Source organism: Mytilus galloprovincialis, chromosome 4, assembly GCF_965363235.1.
Source record: "Mytilus galloprovincialis chromosome 4, xbMytGall1.hap1.1, whole genome shotgun sequence".
Classification (NCBI taxonomy): Eukaryota; Metazoa; Mollusca; class Bivalvia; order Mytilida; family Mytilidae; genus Mytilus; species Mytilus galloprovincialis.
In genome coordinates, this window is record NC_134841.1 from 21,913,679 (window position 1) to 21,926,731 (window position 13,053).

General features: G+C 30.6%; 1 long non-coding RNA gene across 1 annotated transcript; it reads right to left on the reverse strand.

The window, feature by feature from the left end:
- Window positions 1-209: 209 nt before the first annotated feature.
- On the reverse strand, window positions 210-6,050 carry LOC143070536 (uncharacterized). The gene is made up of 2 exons (XR_012976570.1): window positions 5,708-6,050; window positions 210-1,620 (listed from the first exon to the last, which is right to left on the reverse strand). It is a non-coding gene; the product is annotated as an uncharacterized LOC143070536 (long non-coding RNA).
- Window positions 6,051-13,053: the final 7,003 nt, after the last annotated feature.

The window sequence follows — 13,053 nt, forward strand, 5'->3', positions numbered from 1 at the left end:
GCCCTAGTGCACATTAACGTCACAATAGTAAATCCTGGAACTTGTTAACTCATGAATAAATCTTAATCATGAGTTCTGGAGCTGATTCGAAGGAGCCAATACTTCCTACTCAATAATGCATACACCGTAGGAAAAACTCATAAACAATAATTCTACCAATATGTAACACTGTCACATGAATTTAATAATAAAAAAAAAAAAACATGATGTGGTGAAACACATTTTTATTAAAAACAAAACAGTAACAAAATAAATAATAAATTAAATGAGATTTCATCAATATCCAACATATTTATATGGATGACATATACAATACAGTCAACAATGCAAAATAAGTCTCATTATGTTGTTCGTCAAGAAGCACGATGGTAACTAATTAAGCACTTGAATTCACAGATAAAAACGAATCTGTAAAGGCTTATGTCTCGTCCGGCAAAACATAACCAACAGATTTACAGACAAAGATAATGATATATATTTCTGAATTTTTAAATGGTTGTACATACTGTACCATATGAAAATATTACAGGTCAAAATATTTGTTTTGTTTGGCATAATATAACCAATGTCTTAAATGATTGTCAAATTTTGAAAAGGAATATTTGGAAAGTTTGAATTACCCAATTATATTTAATATTTCACCAGAATGTTCTAAATAGCAATAAATGTAATACAACTTACACAATAAAAGTTACGGACTACAGTTTAAAATGTCAGAACTTCAATGGAAGGAAGGTCCTAGCCATCATTCATTAATTAACGGCATATGATGTCCAAGAAACTATATGGAACTATAGACTGACATTTTAGATCATTTGTCAACTAAGGAATAATACCGAATGTGGTTGTTTAGAAGTTCCATATTATGAGATTACAGTCTTATCATATATGTCACGATGTTGCCAACTAGTGACCAAGTATACATTCTATCATTCAATGTTTAACTTTTTGAATTGGATAAAATTCTATATCGTTTCAGATATGTGAATATGGTAAAGTCATTAATATGGTTATGTGATGTATTTATGGGTTGATAAGCATCGTGTAAATAACTCTAATAACTCCTTTCATGTCCATCGAACATATTGGGAATAGCATGTGCAAATAACAAAATCAGATCTTCTGTGTTTGGGCAAGCAATACAACACATATATCCACATCGATCACAATTTTTTTTACAAACTTCTTGAGATCGAAGGTATACAGACAGAACTTTTCATTAAACAAGAATTAGACGAAAAGTACTGTATAAATAAAAAGACTAGATTTCTGATTATAGCAAGTTTTTCGCAAGAACATGTTGACTTAAAGCGGCTGGTGTTGCTCTGTTTGTTTTGAGGTTTCAATGACTTCTCTTATGTTTATCCCCAATCCTTCAGAAAATTCCGACTTCTCGTTTAGATGGACATGTTCATTGTGTTCTTTCTCTAACTAGAATTCAGAATACTGGTGCGAATTTTTTTTCTCCACACAATGGTCGTCTGGCAAGCATGAGATCATCTACAGGAAGGACAGTCGTTCGTTCCCTGACACAACTAGTTTGTAGAAAATAGAAGACGTTGAAATGTTTATGACTTGGTTATTATCCTGCTGTATGTTAGCTATAGGACTCAAAGTGTTCTGAAAGAGGAAGAGGATATTTTAGTAATCACAAGTTGGTTAAAACGCGAATAATAAACATGCAACATTCAATTTACTATTTCCGTAACAACCAGTAGGAAATATTTCATAATAATCATTATTCAGTACAAGCAATATTGTCCAGTTTACTGCAAAGATTACAATTAATATATATTCTATTTGCAGAATGGTTATTATGATAGTTACTTCGTGTTTGATTAAATAGCGATTCAAGTTCAGATAATTTTACTGAAAAAAACTTTATTAGATTACAATTAATGATGTAATTAGGTGTGGTTTAGAATAGTTTTTCCTACGATACAGGGTAAAATATGTTGCCCCATAACACCCATTTTTCTTTCCATAGAATACTTACAGGCTCAAATAAAATGTCATTTACTAAAATTTAAGCAAGTTCCAGATTTCTTGTCTTTCGATTTGAGACTCCAAAATACCAATGCAAATATAAGGTACAAGTCAAGAGTCAGCCTTTTCCCGCCATTTTAGAAAATTAAAAATCGTCAATATCATACGTCATTGGAAAATGCTAGACAAAGTATGCGCCGGCTTGTGACGATGTGTGCATAGGCTATTGACCGCTGTCCTAGTTATAGTGACTCTAATTTTGAACATATTTATTAAGTTTTTATTTATTTACAGTGAGGGAGGATACTATTTAAATTGTGTCCTTCAAAATTATTTACTTTGATGCTCTTTGTTTAGTCAGTTGGTTAATACCAAGTAATACCAAATATGGGGTACAAAAAGGGAACACATTCTGTCCATTATTAGTGCTAAGTTATTAGTTTTTTATTGCTTTTCTGTATTTTGTATATCGATGCAGTAACATGCATATGTTATTTATAATATCAACGTTATGAACATTGAGCCGTCATTCTATGGTCAAAGATTCCAGTAACACTTAGAAGTTCCCGGTATTGGACCTATCTCTAAAATGTCAATCAGTCAACTAGTACAAACGCGGGGGAGTTAGATAAATAAACACCGATTAAATTAAAGTATTTTATCTTTTTATTTGCTACTTCAATTAGAATGTTTGTAGTGCCGAAATGATGGAATTTAAACACACTTTGACATTTACTCAACGCAAATAGGGTATATCTATAGTATTAATTAAATCACAATGTTAAATCCACCAGACACAAGTCATCCTCTCTTACAGGACAACGGAACCCAGAAACAAACACTGCATACTGCAATATATCATCAACGAAACCACTGCATATCAACCGAAGAATGACCTCGACGAACAATCAATTATCACAGACAAATTAATTGCTAACTTAGTTGATAAAAGATTTGTAAAAAATAGTCCAGGGTTCATTAATAAGTTATATTCGATATAATTGCGCAATTTAAATGCAACCTAAGTGTGAAACCGAAATAATTATTTAATTATTTTCTAGGTACAACACTTTAAAAAGAAACACCAATAAAAAAATATATCAAAGGTTTATTTTGTTTAAATTTGGGGAAGTAAACTGTTTTCAGCAAAGAACACTATCATCTTACAAGTTTTGCATACCTTCAAATTAAATTCTTTACAAATATCTGCATTCTTTTTTAATAGTCTGAGTTTGCCTTTGTTTTATCCGTTGTAAAGTTGACTAGAAATCTCTGCTTTTATCAAAGCAACTAATCAAGTGAATTAAAAGAGAACGTTATAGCTGTTTTCCGTAGATCTATTCTATTTGATTTTTTAAAAAAATCATTATTTGTTAAAACTTGAAAAAATTTCATACAAGTAATGTTTTGCTATCCGTTAATTTCAAATATATAGAATATATCCTATATTATTTTTTTCTGCGTTGTTGCACACTTTTCCTCGTGTAATACATTTTATGCTTTGAAAACCGTTTTCAGCTTTTGCGATATGTTAGGGGTTTATCTAGGATTGATTTTTACTGCGAGACTGTTTTTATATTTTCTCCGATCATTTTTGGGTATAAAAAATATATGCGTTACCAAAGCTAAATTTTCTATTTCTTTTAATTTGTTTAATCACTTTGGAAAAAAATAATATTTCACCATTAAGAGCACAAACCCAAAATTAATCCTAAACTTGGACAGCCAAACCATTGTAACTTTGAAATTGCGAGAAATTGTTACATTCTGGACAATCATTATATAATCAAAAACAGAAAATAAAGTATGATTAAAAAAAAAAAATCGCGTTTCATGTTGCGATAAAAAAAAAAATGGAATTAAAATCAGACAAGAAAGAATAACTTCAAAATTGCAACTTTTCGTCAAAAAATTGTTTATTATGTCACCTGTCCGGGTTTATTCCCCACAAAGTATAGTAATTCATTTTTGTTTCGGCTTGACTATATGCAGCTGATAATTTATTCAATCATAACTATTTCTTTTTTCTGAAATAAAAAATCCCCACAGAAAGCATTTTATCAATTTCTAAAAAAAAAAAAAAATAGCCTTTCAAATTTGTTATTTTACTGACTTGATATTTAACAGGAATAATATATTTACTAAGCTTTTTGAACGAAAACACATTTACAAGTTTAAGATCCAATAAAAAGACAGACGGTGAAAATTTGTTCCTCAATTTATCGACATCATTTCAAATTGTTTTTGGATCAAAAATATGGAATTGTCTTTTTGTTTCTACTTATAGAATATAATTATTTATTTAATGTATGTATGATGTCCTATCTTTCAATTTGTACAAATTAACGGTCCATGTTTAAGCACGAGAGAGACAAAACTACGTATGATCTTTTGAAAGTTCAATAAGCATTTAAAACTTTAAACGAAGTTGGTTTGTAAAAGTTCTGATTATCGTAATTATACATTAAAAATATATCCCCGACTATAACATAATTGAAATAAGATTGCTGAACATTTGAAATTCTACTCATCAAACTGAATTAGTGGAGATAACTCTGTCAAAACTTATGTCATGATAAGAATCAGATGCAACAACAAAAAAATTAATTATCTTATTGTATAAATTATATATTCAAATTGAATAGATTGAATATATCTTAAGATCATTGAATACATTGAATATATCTTAAGATCATTGAATACATTGAATATATCTTAAGATCATTGAATACATTGAATATATCTTAAGATCATTGAATACATTGAATATAGCTTAAAACCAAAACGGTATGTTTTCCCTATAGAACTTTGAACACTAACACATCAATAACAGAATAGACAATAATACTTTAATAATAGAAAAGAAGGACGAAGAACACATTTCAATGTTATATTTTTTTAAACGTTAGATTAGAAAATATGACAATGAACGTCCAAACAGTTAAAAAAAACTTGCACTGATTTGTCCGATACCAAACAACCTTTACATACGACAATATATAGAGTACACTCGGCATAGAAATGTTAGAAATTTAAGAAAATAATTGCCACAGCATGTGATTTCAGGAAGTTTGGTGTGCATATTATGTCTACAAAAAATCTAGAAATTTAGAACATTTTTTTATTATTAACTTTAAAATTAAGAATGGAAATGGGTAATGTGTCAAAAAGACAACAACCCGACCAAAGAGCAGAAAACAACCGAAGGCCACCGTTGGGGTTTCACACAGCGAGAGAAAAAAACACATTCAGACACGTGCTTTAGCTAGCCCCTAAACAAAAATGTTTACTTGTTCATTTTAGGATTCATAGAATTTTAATAATTTGTTCAAGCTAGTACAGGATTGTTAATTACGACATATTTTATTTTGTTTTTATATTGATCAAAAGTTTACCTTCAAGGATGTCAATATGTTAAACTGTGGAAGAATTATATTGACACTTCCACGGTAAAACAAATATCAAGTTGAAATTAAAAAGGCATTTAATTGAAAATATGCACATTTATTAACTTTTTTTGAATTGAACTTCCTATATCTAGTAGTAAAATATTTTCATTTATAGCTGCTTGTCAATAACTTAGGCTTATTGCGTCATAATTTTTTGGTTTATCAATTTTATGTTTTAATTATCTTACATTCAATGAAATTGGATTGTTTTTTTAAGACTGGACACTTTTTTTCATCAATTTAAACAATTATATCTTGTATTAAAAATTTACCTAAATTGAAACCAGTTGCCGCATGTCTTTTAGCTCTCAGTAACCTCGATAAATGCTTGTGGTGTCGGATTCTATGGATTTGTTGTCCCTGGTGGAGGGCTCTCAACCCCTGTAAGCACGAAGTCGCACAGAAAATGTCTATAAAACAGCAAGAAATGCGTCGGCCGTCTCCCCATCTACCCTCCACTTCAGATGTAATTGTCAAAATTACTAATGTTAAAAATACTCCTTGTCTTTTATGCATAATCTGATATCGCACTTATAGTTCAAGATAACCAATTTATGATATCATAATTTCAAAATCTGACAATTTATACTTTTAATATATATTACACACGTGAATCTGTTTCTTATTAGTTTAAATATAGACATGATTTGGTTTGATACCAAATTTATATGCGTTATCATTTGTGTAGGTGTGTCTATGAACAAAAAAGATGGTAATGTTATTAATCAGGTAAGCCATTTCCGATGGCAACCAATGTGTTTGGAGGTAAAACACTTCCTTAATTCGAGGGACATACATTCATAGGTTCTGTCAGACAGCGACTCGATGCAGAGTCCAATAAAATTATTAAAGAAAATTGCTTTTCTGAAAAATAAATATAACAGTAGAAGTTAACTGATTTATTTATTATTAATTTGTATTAATATTTTGATAGTGGCTGTTGATTGCGCACGGTCGCAATGGTTCATGTGGTATCTATGGAAATGTTGGCAGTTTTAATAGAACTACCTCTGTAATTGGCATAACGAAAATCGAGATGTTTTAAAACATTTTTTTAAAGAAATATGTATGTCATCTTATCCATATATTTTATTTATTTGTTTCTTTATTCATTTTTTTTTATCTGTGTTGATGTATTCGATTTTGATCACATGCATTTTGTTTAAAATAACTTGACTATAATCATGCATTTTTAACCCAAACAGTGTGCTTTTCCAAAATTTAGGAAACTTTTCAGTGGTTGACTTTATCTATATCTTAGTAACTTTGTTATCATAATATATAATTAATTGTTGAGGACAGACCTTTAGTAGTTTCGGCTAAACCACTGAACACTTGTTTTAGAATAAGGAGAAGAACCCATGGGATTTATACAAAACCATAAGTCCATCAAAAAATGATTTCACCATGAACAAAAAGAAAGTCTTGGGATCCCGAGCATACAAATATTTATAAACACAGAAAATAAAAGAAACAGTATCAAGAACCCCACATAAAAATCAGGAATCAAATCAGAAGCTGCTCAAAGGTAAGCAAATCCTGCTTCACTAGTGACACCCGTCGTGTTACTCGTTGCAAGTAAATATTGTTGATAATCCTATCAATGAAAATGACAATGGGATTGTTGCTACAACAAGTGGGACATATTCATGGTTATCTGAGACACACATATACCATAACGGTTAACCAAACCAAAAGACACGAAAATCGCTCGAAGGGATGACTTCATCTTTATCATAAGATTACCATATGACAAAACACGAGTCTATTAATTAAGATCGTATATCTATGTCTTGATTTTTCTCTGTTGTTTGGTTGCTGTCTTAATAATATATAACTACTATAATCTACAATAGCTTTATGTTCATTGGGATTAACTGATATATGTTTGTAATGTTTATGTTTTACGGTTTGTTTTTATTGTCTAACCGAAATTTCTATTTGTTATGAGTTCATGGTTTTATTTATTATGGAGGACGACAGCTAGCATTGATTCTCTTGACAAGTAGAAACTTTTATCAAATATTTAAGTTAATTTATATGAATGAATTGTCCATTTATGTCAGTTACTCCCAAGATTTGATATGTTATCAAAAATTTATAGCCCCCGCACAAAAGATGTGCGTGGGTTCGGATTAAGCAGTGAATTTTGAATTAGAATAATTATGAACCCCTGGAAATGATTTATAAGAGTGATGACGTCACCCAGAAGCTGACGTTTGATTCAAGGTGTATGTGACGGTCAACAGATTTTTAAATGTATTTACAATCAGTGATAAGTTTGTTCTAGTTTCAGGACAACTCTATAGTGCAATTAAACTAAGTTCATCTGTTATATAGAATTAAACAATAAACGTATTGAAATCATTATTTAAATATCAAGAGATTAAAAAGTAAATGATGCATATCTCATCTTTTTTTTATTTCTTAACTAGATTTTACTTTTTTTTATGGTATATACACTGCTTATGTAAATGCGCGTGTTTGTTTGTTTGTTTGTGGGGTGTGAATCTTTTTCCTCTCCTAAATGTTTCTTAACGAAATGTGTGGAATTTTAAATTCCTCTTAGATTCAATTGAGATCCTTATATTGTACATTTTGTTTTTATAGCACACCAAGTATTGCGATGCTCTTGAGTAGAACTAAAATTATGGAATTTATTTGTGATAATCAAGGAATAGAAGAGAAGGTGGGGTGTATACAAATGTGACAACAATCACCAATAAGACACAGAGAGGATACAATATATCTTCAAATCATAGATTAGTATTTAACCATTTAGTTTACAAAGTGGAAGAATACTAGATGATACCATTTTTGCATTTGAGTTGTAGAGGACAAGGTACGATAAGGCCTATTTTTGGCCCCCTATTTTCTCATTTTTCAAATTCTATTTAGGAAAGCTACTTATTATGTTAAAATATTCTCTGAGGTTTTGTTTGGATGAACTTCAAAACCACTAATTTTAGCAACAGAGTAAAGTGATTTGTTCCTATTATATTGTTCTATACTGTATGCTCGACTTAGCTTAGGAACACATTCTTTTTATACTGTCTTTCTTCCGACTTTGATTTAAATTACTCTCGGTATGCTTCATATTAAGTTTAGAGGCCTGTTATTTAACACCACCGTACTTTCGTGCCAATAAAGTCACAGCTATCTGCAAGCTCCCGTCATGGCTGAATAATTTGTTTGTGTGCATAAAATTAAAAGTTTTTACTCAGTTCTATTCTTATATTCTTGTGTCTTTTGTATTGTTTTTTTGTTTTGATATTGCTGTACTTTTTTTTATTAAGACTAAGAAATTGTATGTTTTTTTTTCTCTCAAATTGTAGCCTTCTGAACATTTATCTTGTCTTATTCAAGAACATATAATTCCAATGAAATGATAAGCCATGCCAATGACAAATGGAATATTACAGCACGATTTCACAAGATCGTGCCTTCTAACATTTTGTATGACGTTAATACTAATACCAAACCTATATAGACACTATGTTCTGTATATTTGACATGTTCGAAGTCATGATGTCACTACCAACGGATAAAATCTTGTCGGTAACTGAGAGCATTGTGTATGAAGCGTTGGCAGTGCTTGTTTATCCTGCAGTTTTGCCTTGATTCCTTTAAAACTATATAATGCAAGAAAAAAATACTTTTCTATGTTGACCTTTTGGCTTAGTTTCAAATTTTCCGTACTCACCGATTTTAAGAAAACAAAAATGCAAAATCACAAACGTAAAAAATGCATAAATACGAAGGGTAAAACGTAAATCACGGAAACAGAAAAACGCAAAAAACGCGAAAACGCAAAAAACGCAAAAACAATTAATGCTTTTCATTGTCTATTTATCTCCAAATGTATGATATTTGTTTATTGTATACATAATCACTTGTATTCATTATTGTATGAAAAATCTTCATGTATATGGAGGAAATAAAAAATCATTCATTCATTAATTCATTCATTCATCTTTTTTTCAAATATTTTTGTTTACGATTCATTGCATATAATTTTGAAAACGATAAATGATCGCATCCGACCAACATAAGTTCTTTGCATTGGGTAGATTTTTGAGCTTGCCGTACGCTATTTTATAATCTGATATGTCTTAACGTTTGTAGTCCAAATAATTTAATTTGAAATTGCCTTTCCATACCATAATTGTGATAAAAATTATACGAATATTGTAAAATAATTGTTTAAATTCGAGATTGCATGTTAATTACATTAGCGAGTCAATGTAGTTATATCCTATGGTGTTAGTCGTTGGTGGAATATGTTCGTACTGGCTCTGTGGTTTGCATGTACTGTCGACTATTATATTATTTTTTTGTGCGTTTCTCTGTTATAAATGTTATTGCGTGTGATTGTGCTGTATTTCTGTCACGTAGTATTTAAGCGATATTTTTAAAATTGTTATAAAGCGGAAAATTTGGCATGCCATTAAACGAGGTTCAACACAATTTTTTTCCTTAAAATGTACCGTACCAAGTCAGGAATATGGTAGTTGTTATCAAATAGTTCGTTTCTATGTGTGTGTGTTTTTGTTGCACTTTGGTGTTCTTGTTGTTCTTTTCTTTTCTTTTCATAGTAAATGTGTTTCTCGTGGTTTTGGTTTGTAACCCGGATTTATTTTTTCTCAATCGATTTATGACTTTTGAACACCAGTATACTACTTTTGCCTTTAACTATCATTCATTTTATTTAAACAAGACAGTTTATAAGAGGCAAACATATTGCATTAATTAAAATAAAAGCATCCACTCAACATAATAACTCTAAAAATACCAAAAATATTTAAAAAAAAAATCAATTATATAATCATTTGGTGAAGTCATTTCAAAACGCCAACATGATTTTGGCAACATAACAATTGTTAAGTATGACTTCTGAAAATCTAGTTCATTGACGATCAAACGTTCTATAATAAGTATCCAGTACTTTAAAAGGTATAGCTATCTTTTTTAAAAACTGTGCAAGCTATTTCATGATAGCAAACCACTAAAGTAATAGTCTCTTATTGGGAGAAGGAATCCGTGCATACAAAAAAAAAAACACCACTCCAATATCAGTTGAAGAGAGAAGGTTGATAAATGGCAAAAGATTCAAAGGTTACCAAACTCTGTGACAGTGAACGCATATTCTAAAGAGGGACGAAAAACACCAGAGGGACAGTCAAACTCATAAATGAAAAATAAACAGACAACGCCATGTCTAAAAATGAAAAATACAAACAGACAAACAAAAGTACAAATGACAACATATAAAACTAAAGAATAAGCCACACGAGCCCCATCAAAAACTGGGGGTGATCTCAGGTGCTCCAGGAGGGACGTTGTGACACATCCTATTTCCTTTCATTTTTTATCAATGTCATAACCCATATTTTATGTTCCTATCCTCGATAAATCCGAATGTTTTGTCAAGGAATGAAACAAATATCCAATAAAAACCCTCTTCTTGATATGACCAAGTGGGAGTGTTTTCTTGTTTTGAAATTTCATCCTTTGACCGGATAATCCTAGTTAGGTTGTGAGTCAATCTTTCATGTAAAGCAAAATTTTGATGGGAGAGGCTTTTGGGATGTTGAAATACGTGAAAATTAACCATCCTCAGTTATACATCGATTTTTAACGTCAGTAGGAGTTACAATGTATATCATAATAATGTTATGTACTTGATATTGCAGTCACCTTATGATTTGAAAAATTATACCTTCCGGTGAAAATAATCATAACAAATCAATAAGTTTGATTGGGAATGTCTTGAAACAAGTGCTGCTGTTGTTGCAAGCTTAAAATGATACATTTTTTTTATATAAACTTAAGCAGAAAGTATGAGAGACCTGGTTTTAGAAAAGCTAAAGTTTAATATAAAAATGACTCTACAGATATTTTTATATCATCCTTAAATGATGTACATGCACAATTTTGTTAACCGTTAAGTCAGCTATAAAAGACTCAGACATAACTATTAGTACATTATACTTTAAATTGCACATTTGTTGACAACTTAGGGATTTTGCGGATATTAAACTGAAGTTGATTACATTTAAGTTTATACAACCTAATCCGATTTAATACCTTGTTTAATCAAGAATACTATTTCTATATGATTTTTTTTAACTGATATACTAGAGTTCAAAATGTTGGAAAAGCAGGAATAAAGCCGGAGTACACAATTACTCACTTCCTTTTTATTTAAAGGATTTAATATTTTGACATCATGATATGTGGACGATGCACCGCAAAAAAAAAACAAAACAAAACCGTTCGCGATCATTGAGAATTAGACACAGATCAATGAAAATGTACTTTATAAACCCATCTATTTAACAACAATCACTAATATTTCTTCTAAATTCAGTGTAGGTCTGTTGTCTTAAACTTGAAGTGATGAGTCAGTGTCACTTCGTGGGAAAAGAGGGATGAAAGATACCAGAGGGACAGTCAAACTTATAAATCGAAAATAAACTGACAACGCCATGGCTAAAAAAATAAAAACGACAATCAGACAAACTTTAATACATGACACAACATATAAATTTAAGAATAAGCAACATGAACCCCACCAAAAACTGGGGGTGATCTCAGGTACCCCGGAAGGGTAAGCAGATCCTGCTCCACTTGTGGCACCTGTTGTGTTGCTCATGTTATAACAAATCCGGTTAATACTGTAATTCGATAGGTCACATTCATGAAAGGGAAGGGATTGTAGTTACGACGTAAGGAACATAAGCGTAAGCTGAAAAGGCGCAAAAAGCCTTGTTCGTTAACTTGTGTTTTTTCATCAACTGTGTTTAAGCATATTTTGTCATGAAATAATATGCCATTTTTCTCCATTAAACTTTATCACCGGTAAAGATGGCTGTTGTCAGATTTTGAACATATTTTGGAATGTTTGGTATTAAATGCTTGCCAACGTATTTGTATAAGACTTTAAACTTTTGATTAAAGCACCACTGAAGAGTCATGTGTTGTCGAGGCGCGCGTCTGGCATACCAAATATAATCCTGGTATCTTTGGTGACCTTTTGCATCACTCAATTTTGGATGGATAACGTAATCACGACAATCATTTGAATTTAAAACATCACATGATAAAATATTACAAGCATTTGTAGTCGCATAGGAAAAAATAATTGACATATCATAAAAATAGTTTGTAAAGAGCTATCACCAATTCAGTTTATGTACTTGATGATTCCCTTGTCTTCTGTTACTAATAAACAGAAGACTTCACAGGGTAATCAACAGTATTAAGAACGAATGCAATCATTTTATTTTATTTAGATAAAAGACATTTTTCATACCTTTTGTTTTGGTAACCAATTAACGCTTTAATAGAAGAAATGATTTGAATTTCTAGATTTTTTGCATTATTAAAATGTGTTAAAAATACATTTCTATCACCAATGATGAAGATTAACTTAACATAATGGGTGCTTGCCATGGAATATTTTTGTCATGTGTTACGATTTAAATTTTATGCAATACCTTCCCTTAATGTCTCGATTACGTTTCGATTTTTTTTTATATCTTTATGGAAGTTGGTGGATTTAAGTTTTCTTTTATAGTCTTTTTTGGTCATATATCTTCCCAAGTATTCAAGTATT